Genomic DNA, 12,715 nt, shown 5'->3' with positions numbered 1-12,715 from the left:
ACACCACATTGTGCCCAGGCAGCTGGGACACACGTCGGGCAGCAAGGGCAGAGGATGCCAGCCTGGGGGAGAACAAGCCCTTGGGGTCAGTGCCGGACAGAGACTACAGGCCAGACGAGGCCTGAGCCTGAGCCCCGCGTGGGAGGGGGCGCGGGCGGGGAGGTGGCGGGAGGGTAGCAAGACTGGGACGCCATCCCTGCAAAGGGCCCCAGGGTAGGACAGGCCGATGGCACCAGGAAAAGGAGTCCCGGGACTCCATCCTGCTGGGGGCAAACCGGCCTGGGACAGAGAAACCCCCAGAGGACACCCCCGACCCCCGCCGCCAGCGCCCTGCCCTCCAGCCCGGATGCTAGGAGGAGACAGGGAGAGGTGCAAGGTCCAGGCCCTCGGCCGGGCTCCGACCCAGGCTGTGAAGGCCCGGGGACCCGCCGAGAACCGCAGGGGTTGGTGCAGCCTCGGCCCCCCCAGGCCCCACGCCTGTTTGCCAACAGGCGCTGGGAGCAGAGGAGCGGTCCCGGCCGCACGCCCTCCCCAGGCTGGCCCCATCTCCCCCGCTAACTCTAGGGAGGGGACCGCTGGTCACCCTAGTCTGGAGCAGCCCCCTGCCCTGCAGGTCCTGTCCCCTGCGCGTCCCCTGAGCATCCCTGCGGGTGTTCCCCCCCGGCCCCCCCCACAACCAGCCTCCAGCCCTGGCCCAGCCTCACCTCTGCTCCTGACCCTCACTGTGGCCTGTCGCTGCCCCGCCCCGCCCAACAGGAGGCTGGAAGGGGACTGGGGGGGAGCAAAGGGAAGCACCGGCCCTTCAGGGTGGGTGGGCTGCCGCTCAGCGACACAGGAAGGGAGTCCCAGCACTTCAACAAGGGCAACGTTAGTCTGGGGAACTGTGGGGTTCCCGAGGGGGCTACCCGGCATGGGGGGGGCCTAACCTCCCTCCGGGACATAGGGCCAAGCTGCTTCAGGGCAGCTCCCAGCCCCAGGATCCCGACGGAGCCAGAGGAAGGAGGATGGGGTGGCCGCTAAGACAGGGTCCGCGAGCACGCAGGGTGACAGGTGCCACCACAGGGACCCCAGGTGCGAGCAGCACTCTGCAGCTCTGGACGGGCCTCCTCCAGCTCCTGCTCCCACTCCCGCAGGCCCATCCCAACCTCAGACAGGCTCCCCGCAGAGAGCCGGGTCCCCTCCTCACAGGGAAAGTAGGACATCCAGGGGACGGCACTACCCAGCGGGGGGTGGGGGGCAGGCCGACCCGCTGTCCCGCTGCTCAGGGGCTGGCTTGGCCACCTCCACCCCTCGGGGGCGGGGGGCTGTCTTCCCAGGGGTCCCCGAGCGGGCCCTGCCTGAGGCCACGGGCAGGGCAGGAGGGCTGAGGAAAGCACGGCACAGTGGGTGGGGCTGGGGGCTGTCCTCGGGTGGGCACATCTGCTGAGGACAGGCCGGTCAGAGAGGGTGAGGGCCTGGTTTGGGCAGCGAAGCTGGGGCGGGGGCAGGTGGGCAGGGACAGGATCCGCGGCCAGCGAGGGCGCCCACCTGCAGAGCGGCCACTAGGAGGAGCCCCTGCACAGCTGGGGCAGGGGAGACTCGGCGCCCGTGGGGCCCTTGGGAGCCCTCCTGGGCGCGGGGCCCCAGAGGGAAGGCTACAGGGAAGCCGGGCCCTCCTGGTTGTTCCTCCTGCCCAGGGCCGAGGGACAGGAGGGTGGCTCAGCTCAGGCGCAGGCCAGGGGACTGGTGAAGGCACTGGTCACGTGTCGCCGGGAGTGTGGGGCTCTCCCGGGTCTGCGTGTCTCCCGAGGAGCCATCTCCAGGACTACACGGCCCAACACCCCGGCGGAGGGATGGCCCCAGGAACCACGACCCCACGACCCCACAGTCCCCGCCGAGCCAAGGCCCGGCAGGCCACGCCCCAGTCTCTCGGCTTCTGCTCCGGGGAGACACAGAGCCAGGCTCCCCCGAGACCCACTGTCCCCGGGTCCAAAAAGCACAGGGCGGCCCGAGACGGTGCCAGGAGCTGCCACCAAGGGCCCTCCCCGGCACCCGCCAGCGGCGACAGCCAACGGGCAGAGCGCCGCCCCCAGAACCTGTGTGACAAATTTGGAGCTACCCGAGCGAGTCCGAGCCTGTCGTCACCGGGAAGTCATCTCTGAGTCCCGGCCAGGAAGGATGGGGCGGGCGCTTCTCCCTTCTCCGGGGAAAGGAGACGCCCTTGGGCTCCCGAGGCCACAGCCGGAGCTCCTTGGCCAGACCGACCGCCCATCCCGCCCCAGGCCACCTGGCACCTGCCACCCCCTGAGCCAGCAGAGCCCAGCACGCACACGGGGCTACCTGGCACTGTCCGTCGGGGAAGAAGAGGGGCCTGTGGGCCTGCACCCCCGCAGCGGGCCTGCCCCTCTCCTCTCCGCTCCCCGCCCCGACCTGCTTGCCGGCTGCTCCGTGGAGGCTGGAGCACAGGGGAGGAGAGGGGAGTGCGGAGAAGAGCAGGGACTGCGCCTGCGTGCAGAGAGGTGACCCCCCCACGTGCCTCCAGCAGGGCAAGCTGCCCCCGCCCCTGGGGAAGGCAGGGAGGACTGGGGGCGGCGGGGCAGTAGGAGCCCCTGGGCCCAGCGGAGAAGGTCTGGAGCCTCCTGCCTGGGTGGGGCCTGGGTGGGGGCCTCCCAGCTCCCGGGCCTGGGCGGGGGTGCTGACAGGGCTGCTGGGATTCTGGGATGGGAAAGCCCTTCCTGCCCCCCAGCCCCCCGACTGCCTCCGGGGCTGGTTGCCCGCAGCAACCCCTGAGCAAAGGGCAGTGCGCACGCTCCTTGGGTTCTGCGGGGCCCCACAGCAGCTCTGCCACGTATCCTGCTTGCTTTCTGGGGCTTTCCGCGGGTTCTGTTCGCAACCCTGCAAAGACGGAAAAGCCGGGGCGCCTGGGGAGGCTCTGTCGTTTGAGCATCCCACTGGCGACTCTCGGTTTCGGCTCAGGTTCTGATCTCAGGGTCCTGGGATGGAGCCCCTGCGGGGAGGGGTCTGCTTGAGGATCCACTCTCTCCCTCGCCCCCCCCCGCCCCTCCCCACAGGGGCGTGCATGCGCGCTCCTCTTGCAAATAAAGCGACTTAAAAACAAAAAACAAAAAAAACAAGGAAAAGCCTGGAAAGTCCGATGACACAAACCCCAAAACTGTCTGCCTGACCAAACACACGCCCCAAACTACAAAGTCAGGGGACAAGTGACACGGTGGGGGAAAAAAAACAGCAGCAAGGTGTGACTCAGGGCTCGTCCCATGAACAAGGCCTGAAGCAGTCCACGGGGAAAAGCCTGACGAGCCAGCGGCTGCAGGACCGGGAGGAGGCGAGCGGGAAAACCAAAGCCAGAAGCTCCTCCACGTAGTCTCACGGCCAGGACACGCTCAGGTGCTGGGGTCCCAGGGTTGCTCCTTCTGGGGACACACGGTGGCCAGTGACTGGCCTCGCACTTCACCTGCGGCTCCAACCAGACAAGAGGCCACCACGTTGCCAAGCGAACACCAACCAGCAAGACCGGCCTAGGCGGGCGGGCAGTGGTGCTGGGCATTGAGCGGGTCTGGGCAGCATCACCGAGGAGCTGGGAGAGCCCCTGGGTGAAGAGAGGCAGCGGCCTCCCACCAGCTCGAGGGCCGACCGCACGCACAGACCAGACAACGGTCAGGGCCGTTTTCGGGCGGAGAGCCCCCCGTGTGGTCTCCAGGTCCCCCGCCACTCTCCCCCGCCCGCCACCCAAATCCTCATTCTGGATCTCAGGGCCCATGTTCCTTTCCCATCCCCGAGCCCAGCGTTCGGGTCTTTCCTCTGCCTCATCAGAGAGTTCTGTCCATCCCCACTCCCAGCCCCGGGGCTCATCGCCCCTCCTCTCTCCCACGCGTCCACACGTCACGAGCCCCAGTCTGGGAATTCCCGAGCACCTGGACAAAGCTGACACTCTTCCCGTGCCTGGGCTGTGGACGGTGCCCTCCACACCACCTAGGCAGGAAAGGGTGACTGCCACTCGAGGGCAGTCCCTGGTCCCTCGAGGCCTAGCACCCTCCTGACATTTGCCAGACCCGTGGGGACCCTGCAAAGGAGCCAGCCCCAGGGAGGGCAGGCACGCACACCCCTAGGAGTCTCAGGCCTCCAGAGCACGGCTTCTGACCACCGGCTTCTCACCACCGCGAGGGCCGGGCGGTGGGTGGGGTGGGGGTGGGGGTGGGGGTAGGGTAGAGGTGGGGGGGGGGCTTGTCTCAGACCCGCAGCGGCAGGGCAGCGGCAGCAGCAGCCGCGGCAGCCAGGAGCTTGTCAGAGGCACCCTTTCTCTGGCCCCACCTCAGATCTGCCAGATCAGAGACTCTGGGGTGGAGCCCAGTGACCGAGTTTGAACAAACCCCCAGGGTGATTGTCCCTGTGCAGCCCTCCAGCGTGAGAACCACCTGGTCGCGCCCGCTCGCTCTGGGAGAAGCCGCGAGCTCCAGCTTGGTCTGCCGGGCTCATCTTGACTGACCTCCCCAGGTGAGAGGCCCGCAGGCACCCCCGATGGTCCCCACCACAGGTGGGCCTGGAGCACGGGTGTGCTGGAGCGGCTTTCCCTCCCAGGGGGGCCACACCGGTCGAGTTTCGTGGAAAGACTTTGTGACTTTTCTGCTGTCCGCATGCCCAGAAGCGTGGACAGAGACCTCTGACGAACCCCACCTTCCCGGGTAGAGGCCCCAGCTCTGCCCACGTTTTCCTGGATACTAGGCCTGTGTGTGCGGGTGGGGTGGGGTGCTGGGATCTTGGGGATCTATGTTTGACAGGGAACCGTCCCTGACACAGACACGCTCAGGGGCCCTGGAACACAGTGCGCGGGGCTCGCAAGGAGCGGGGGGTGTGGGGGCTGGGGGGGTGGGGGAGTGGATGTTGGGGGAGGCAGGGCCACAGTCTGGGCCCTGGGAGGGTGGAAGTGCCCAGGAGCGGACAGCAGGGCAGCTCTCAGAGGCCAGGACTGGGAGGGGTTGGAGACGGAGTGACAGGGCGCTCTGTCATCCCGGGGCGGGGTTGGGGGGGAGCGGGGGATAGTCGCCCCCCTTCCTCCTCCCCCCGCCCGCTCCCTCCTCACTAGGACCCTGGGGTCCCCAGTACACTGGCCGTGGCGGCCTAGGGGCCAGACACTCTCAGGACAGCGCTGGGCGGGGGGCGCCCTGCAGGGCGCAGCGGGAGAGAAGCCCGCGGAGCCGCGCTTCCCCCATCCCCGCGCCCCAAGGCCGCCCGGGGCCTGCACTCCATAGAGGCTCCTCCCCTGCCTCCCCGCGGAAGAATGGGTAGGCCCCCCAGGTCTCGGGAAACGGGGCCTCCAGGACCCGGAGGGGCGGGGGGGCGGAGGGCGGTGTCGAGAAGGCTCGGGCGTCGTCCAGGCCTGTTGGGCCCCGCCCCGGCCACCCCCGGCTCCGTCTTCTCTCATCCCTTGGCGCGCCCACAGGAAGCTCCGCCCCTCAGGAGGCGCGGCGCCGGCTTCCCGCCCCTCTTCCGGCTGGCTCAGCCAATGAGGAAGCTCGGCTCCTGACGGGACCCGCCCCCCCAGGTCCCCGACGAACCCCAGCCCCTGCGGCCTGACGGACACGTCCTCTGCCCAATCCGTACAGGCCGTTTGCCTGCTCAGCTCCCACGGCCGTTTGCCTGCTCAGCTCCCACGGCTGCCTTCCTCGCGGTCGGGCCCTGGGAACTAACTGTCCGACAGCTGGACGGCCATCCCCAGGGGCGGGAGGCCGGGGTCGGGGGAAGGACGGTAGGGGCTCTCTGTGCAGAGCCGCGCACGTCCTCCTGTCTGTCCACGCGGAGCTCTGCTTGCGTGCTTTTGGTTTGCGCTTGTATCTTTTTTTTTTTTTTAAGGATTTTATTTAATTATTTGACAGACCGAGATCACAAGTAGGCAGAGAGGCAGGCGGGGGCGGGGTGGGGGGTAGGAAGCAGGCTCCCCGCTGAGCAGAGAGCAGAGAGCCCGATGCGGGGCTGGATCCCAGGATCCTGGGATCGTGACCCGAGCGGAAGGCAGAGGCTTAACCCTCTGAGCCACCCATGCACCGTATAAATTGATTTTTTAAAAAAGATTTTGTTTATTTATTTGACAGAGAAGTCACAAGTAGGCAGAGAGGCAGGCAGAAGAGAGAGAAGCAGGCTCCCCGCTGAGCAGAGAGCCCGATGCGGGGCTGGATCCCAGGATCCTGGGATCGTGACCCGAGCGGAAGGCAGAGGCTTAACCCTCTGAGCCACCCATGCACCGTATAAATTGATTTTTTTTTAAAGATTTTGTTTATTTATTTGACAGAGAAGTCACAAGTAGGCAGAGAGGCAGGCAGAAGAGAGACAAGCAGGCTCCCCGCTGAGCTGAGAGCCCGATCCCAGGACCCTGAGATCCTGACTTGAGCCGAAGGCAGAAGCTTAGCCCTCCGAGCCCCCCAGGCACCCCTGAGCTTGTATCTTGAAGAAGTGACGCGCGGGGACGTGAGAGACCCCAAGATGCCTGCCGCAGTTCCCCGAGGGTTGGCAGGTTGCACGCCTCCTGCCATCGCACACCGCGAAGCGGCCTTGGTGCCATCTGAGAGCCGCGCCGTGTGAGTTGCTCCGTGTGTGTGCGCAGGCGCGCTGGCTCTGCAGGTTCCTCGCGCGTGGAGATTCACGTGACTGCCCCGGGCATCCGCGTCCCGTGGGTCCCTCACGAGGACCCCTCCTGTTGACCTGACGTGAGCACAGCCTCCTCGCCTCTCCTCCCAAACCACGGCCCCCGTTACGGTCCCCAGCGTTGTATTCTCGTCTAGAATTCCGTCATGTGGACACTGCTAGGTACACGGAACCATGCGGTGCGCGGCCGGGGTGGGGAGCCTGCGGTGGGCTCCTCCTCGCGCCCCGCCCCCCCCCCCCCCCCCCGTAATGCCCTTGCGATCTGCACAGGCCGCTGCATGAATCCACAGTTAGCTCCTCCTTCCTGCCGCTGGCTCCGGTCCTCCGTGTGGATCCACCGGTCAGGCTCAAGCGTTCACCTGCCGAGGGACACCTGGCTTGTTCCCCGTTTCAGGCCTCCACGAACACACCCGCTACGACCACTCGCACACAGGTGTTCGTGGGATCCCAAGTTTCTGTCTCTTTGACATAAGTGCCCACGGGTAGGGTCGCTGGGTCCCGCGCAGACGGGCGCCGAAGCGTCTACACCCAGTGCGGGGCTCAGACTCACGATCCCGAGGTGCAGAGTCCCACGCTCTCCCGACTGAGCCCGCCGGGCGCTTCGGGAGGGTGCTTCGCTCTGAAAGGACCTGCGGAATCGCCTTCCAGGGCGGCTGGACCATCTTCCCTGAGCACCCTGCATGTTTGTACAGCACGTGATTGAAAATGTTTCCAAAGCGACATTAGTTTGCGCCACATTGTTAACAATTGTCGCTCTGTTCTCACTGTATTCTGCCGCTGCGATCTGCAACGTCCTTATTCGATTTTACACACACTACACGTTGATTCCACTGTGTTTCCTTTTCCACTTCTTTTCCGTAGCAACACGTCTTGGAAAACCGGCCATGTCAGTAGACAAATGTGTAGGTGCCTTCTCCGGCCGCACGGCATCGGAGAGCACAGATGCACCGTGCTTTCCGGAACGGATCCCCGGCTGCCGGGACTCTGGCCTGTCCTCGCTCGCTCTCCGCACTGCATCTTGGCGCCGCAACAGCCTGCTGTGAACCGGCGCCGGTCTCCCTCTGGGTTATAACCACCTGGAAGTGGAACCGCCTGATGGAGACCTACCGGCGTTCAACGCACTGCCAGACACAAAGTGACCGCTTCCCGCAAAGAGGCGCGCTCCTCCTCCGCTAGGGCTGTCCGTTCTTTGCTAGGGATGTCGCGAATATTTTCCCTCCGCGTGGCTTTGGCCTTGAAAGACTAGGCTCGTTGGTTTGGGCTGTCAAGAAGCTGCCCATTTTTTAAAAACAGGTTTTCTTTTTGGGACGCCTGGGTGGCTCAGTTGGTTGAGCGGCTGCCTTCGGCTCAGGTCATGATCCCGGGGTCCTGGGATCGAGTCCCACATCGGGCTCCTTGCTCAGCAGGGAGCCTGCTTCTCCCTCTGCCTCTGCCTGCCACTCTGTCTGCCTGTGCTCACTCCCTCTGACAAATAAATAAATAACATCTTTAAAAAACAAACAACAACAACAAAAATAAAACAGGTTTCGTTTTTAAGCGACCTCTATACCCAACGTGGGCCTGGGACTGGCGGCCCCGAGATCAAGAGCCACACGCCCTACCAGCCGAGCTGGCCAGGTGCCCCGACGTTGCACATTTCTAGATAACCAAATGTATTCAAGTCTCAGTTGCTCATTTCTGGGTTGCGTGTCTTGGGCACAAAGGCCTCCTGCCAAGCGTGAGGACAGTGCGGAGACTCGGGGCAGAATTTATGAGTCCCCGTTGCCAACTCCTCCTCGCCCGAGCCTGGCAGGTGGACCCGCTGGTCCAATCCCCGGGGCCCTGGACAGCTGGCCACAGGCTCGGTGCCAATCGGCGGAGCCTGGGCCGGGGTGGGCGGGGCGGTGCCATTCGGCCCCCTGCTGCTGCCACCCAGGGATGCCAGGCCAGTTGGAGAGAAAGACGAGGGAATCCATAATGACAAAATTAGTTAACGCTGTTGAGATGCATAGGTGGCCCACAGGTAAGCAAGAGAAATCCCGGAGGAAGCAGAGCCCATGAGAACAGAGGAGGGATCAGGGACTCAGGGACGGGCTGGGGCTGTGTCGGGGAGCTGCCGGGTTGGGTTTCCTGGGTGCTAGGAGGAAGGGCTTTTGGGAAGTGAGAGAGCGGAACGGAGATCCCGCCTGAAACCAGCGCTCTGGGGGTGCCTGGGCGGCTCAGGTGGTTGGGCGCCTGCCTTCGGCTCAGGTCATGATCCCGGAATCCTGGGATCGAGTCCCCGGACCAGGATGGAGTCCCCCACTGGGACTCCACGCTCAGCGGGGAGTCTGCTTTTCCCTCTGACCCTCCGGCCCCGTGCTTTCTCTCCCTCCCTCTCTCTCAAGTAATCAATACAACCTTTAAAAAATAATAGTAAAAACATAAAAACAAGAAAAGTGTCTAGGCAGATTTGAAAGAGAGCCTTTCTTTTAAAAAAAAAAAAGATGATTGATTTATTTATTTGTCAGAGAGAGAGAGAGAGAGAGAGAAAGAGCGCGCGAGCAAGCACAGGCAGACAGAGCGGCCGGCAGAGGCAGAGGGAGAAGCAGGCTCCCTGCTGAGCAAGGAGCCCCATGCGGGGGCTGGAGCCCCATGCGGGGGCTGGAGCCCAATGAGGGGCTTGATCCCACGACGCTGGGATCCCAACCCCAGCCGAAGGCAGCCGTCCCACCGACTGAGCCACCCAGGCGTCCCTGAAAAAGAACTTTAAAAGTAGAAGAAACACCGTCATTGAAATAAAAGTCCCAACAGATGGGTTGAACCCCAGACGGGTGCCGCTGAGGAAGGGGTTAGTGACCCAGCAGCCGGAGCCTCCGAAATGACCTCCTGCCCGGGTTCCCCTCTTGCTGGGTGGTGGGGCTCCTCCTTCCCTGGGAAACTGCAGCAGCTCCTCCTCAGGGCTCCAGGCTCTGGCTCTTCAAGGCGCCCCCATCCTGGCTTCTAGGCTCCCCGGACGCCAACCTCTTCCGACCCTTTGCCCCTGCTCTGGGGGCGGCAGCTTCCTCCCGCATTACCTCTGTGACTCCAGTCGTCCAGTCCCTGAGTGACCGACGCCTCCCAGTCGGTCCCCTCTGTTGGGAAACCCTGTCTGTTTCCCGTAGCCTGACTCGTGCCCGACGGGTGCAGGATCCGGACGGGGAGGGGTCCGGGAAGACAGACTGCCGGGCCGGAATGTGGGGGCCGGTCTGGTCAGCCCTCGGGCCGCAGTGCGGGGCTCCCTCCCGGCCAGTGGGAAGCGGGACGTGAGGCCCCCGTGGCTGGCAGGGGCCTCGTGGGTCGCCAGGCCCTCACCTGCGGCTCACCGGGATGAAGGGCCAACCCCGGCAGTAAGCGATGCGGGGAACCCCAGCGGCCACTGCGGTGGCGAGGACGGTCATGAAGATGGGGGTGCGCGACGATCCCCGAGGGCACCTGAGAACGCGCCGAGAAGGAAGGACGAGTTCGAGTCCGGATTCCTTCCCTCTGGGCTCGGCTCACGCCACCCGTATGACAACCAGAGAACTTTCACGAGGGCCCTATACAAATTCCCTTAGTGCCTCTGCCTGCCAGGGTGGGCAGGGCCGAAAATCAAACAACGTTCAGTTGTGGGGGTTACAGAATCCCAAGGTCAGCGGAGTTCCCAGGTCGTGTTTCTCCTGTGAGAGATAAGGCGGTGGTCGGAGGAGTGGGACCGCCACGCCTGGAACTGTGGCCTCTGGTGGGCCTCAGCTGAAGCTGACAAAGGGGTGACATCAGTCCCTTGGAGCGCCAGCATGCTGCAGGAGGGCAGGAATGGGTAAGAGCCAGGGCTGTGCATCTCCGCCCTTCCTTCCCCGGGTGTGCTTCTGGGTCCCTCCCTTGAGGGTTCTGTAACTCTCTGTGCGTCCTCCTCACAGGGTGGGGAATCACCGTGCGTTCTTTCTAGGATTCTGAAATTCCAGGCCACTGCTTTTCTGATCCCAAGTGCGGCTGGCTGGCTGCTCCGCGGAGGGCGAAGCTACCTGTCTCTTGGCCGCAGCTGGGCCAGCGCGCCGGTGGGTGCGCTGCTCCCCCAGAGAAGGCCCCTCCCGACCCCTTTTGCTCCAGAGGCCTGAGCTGAAGAGGGCGCTGTGTCGCGTATCATTTTCTTGCACTTGGTAGTGCTCGAGGGCCTGGGACACACACCTGTGCCACCACCCAACCTGCTTCTCCACCCATCTCCACCCTCCGCAGCCCCGCGCCCTTGCCCCTCTAAGGCCGTCACCCCGCCACCAGCAGTGTCTCTTTCTCTCTGGTCATACCTCTGTCCATCGCTGGTCTGCCCAAGGTTAAGGGCAGTGCACTGCTCCGACTGGTCCCTGGGCACCGGGGCCGTTGCGGCCCCTCGCAGCAAGGGGGCTACACCTCAGCCGCTGCGCTTGCTCGTCGCTCGGGGCGTTGCCCCCCTCCCGCACCAGCCTGGCGCAGGCGACGCTGATTGGCTGGCGCCCAATGAGTGACGGGACAAAACCCGGCGACGCGGCCCGGCTGCCGCCGGCTTTCAGACTGGCCGGTACTGAGGGGGCCGCGGGGCCTGCCGGGAGGGCGGGCACGGCAGGAGTGAGGCAGTGTCAAATGGTGGGTAGAGGGAGTCCCGGTAGGGCACAGGCGGTCTGGAGGTGGGTGCGAGCAGCCTGTGCTGCAGAGGGGGCTGGCCAGGCCGGGAAAGCCTGGGCATATTCACTGCCAAGCCCGGGATGAGGCCCCAGAGGCTGGAGCACGGGGCGGGGGGTGGCGGTGGGGGAGGGCTGGGGGGTTGGGGGGGCGGGCTCAGGCTGGGCCTGGGGAGTAGGAACACACCAGGAAGAAGCCGTCAGTGTGGACATTTTCATGGGCCCTCCAAAATCCCGCCACAGTCCTGTAAGGGATTATCACCATCATCAGCGTCATCCCCTTGTACAGACGGAACAAACTGAGGCAAAAGGGTCACCGCCCCCAGTCCGACGTAGGTCAGCACCCGCACCCTCCGACCGCGTGCTTCCTTCCTCCCGGCGCTCCGGCTGCTCTGTGCGCAGCAGCTGTAGCTGCCCCAAGTCCATTTCCTTCTCTGTGATCAGGCTCAGCCCAGCACGGTCGGGGCCCGAATTTCGGCTTTTGGAAGGGCACTTTCATCCTGGGTCATATTTACTGTTCTGTCCTTGTCGATCTCACCGGATGGGGCATTTCACACCCGAGCCCAGGCAGGGGTCGTGCTCACGCCCGGCCACGCATCTGGCTCCAAGCCCAGTGGCTCTCCTGGCGAGCACTCGGTGCCTCACAGCCGTCAGGGCGCCTTCGGTCGGGGGCTCCCGCTCCTCGTAGACCCGCTGGCTCTCACACGCACAGAGCAGTCAACAGAAACTGCGCGGCCGCAGCTCCACTCCTCGCTTCACACACACCCAAGAGAGCTGCAAATTCACACCCACAAGCTTGCGTGGGAGCGTGGGCAGCATCATTCACAAGAGGAGAGGTGAAAAGTGTGCAGCCTCCGGTGGTGAATGACTGAAATGCAGACCGTGGGCGGGAAGGCCGGAGGGCGCTCCGAACACTTGCTACCACGTGCGGGAACCTCAAAGGCCTGCATGAACCGAGACGTCGCACCCGGTGCCATGCCCCTCCTGCTGAGTGTCCAGAAGAGGCAAATCTGGAGACGGAAAATACATGAGCAGTTGCCAGGGGCTGGGAAGGGGAGTGGGAGCCACTACCAAGGGGTTCAGAGTTTCTATCTGGAGGCAGATGTCCACAAAATGACCTGGGGAGAGTTGTTCATTCAACTCGATACACATCCTAGAAACTATGGAATTGTGTGGGGTTGAGAGGGTCAGGTAATTGAGGTCAAAATTTCCTTTATTTGTATTTTCTACAGTGACCCTATATCAACCGTTACTTTTTTTTTTTCACACAAAAAAAATCCGTTTGATCTTTTTACTGTTTTTGTAGAAGGCTGTATTTTATCTATCAGCTGTCTTACATTGAAGCTGCTGGTTCTGCCATCTTATGAAACAAGCACAGGCCAGGAAACCAGTTCAGTGATTTAAAAGCACAGGGGCAGAGCCAGCAGGCCCCGAGGGCTCCCAAGGGC

General features: G+C 64.0%; 1 protein-coding gene across 6 annotated transcripts in view; it reads left to right on the top strand.

Moving 5' to 3' along the window:
- Positions 1 to 11,108: 11,108 nt before the first annotated feature.
- Positions 11,109 to 12,715, top strand: part of TEX28 (testis expressed 28) — a 44,404-nt gene continuing 42,797 nt past the window's right edge. For 3 of the 6 annotated variants that reach the window (XR_004282589.1, XR_004282587.1, XR_004282588.1), the window contains exon 1: positions 11,112 to 11,232. The gene's annotated coding sequence lies outside the window, so the exon portion shown is untranslated. Of the gene's footprint in view, positions 11,233 to 12,715 lie in introns of all 6 variants that reach the window. The other 3 variants (XR_004282591.1, XR_004282590.1, XM_032330943.1) reach the window with 3 other exon arrangements.

This window comes from Mustela erminea, chromosome X (genome assembly GCF_009829155.1).
Source record: "Mustela erminea isolate mMusErm1 chromosome X, mMusErm1.Pri, whole genome shotgun sequence".
Classification (NCBI taxonomy): domain Eukaryota; kingdom Metazoa; phylum Chordata; class Mammalia; order Carnivora; family Mustelidae; genus Mustela; species Mustela erminea.
The sequence above is the reverse complement of the archived record's forward strand: the minus strand, read 5'-3'. Positions and strand labels throughout refer to the sequence as shown.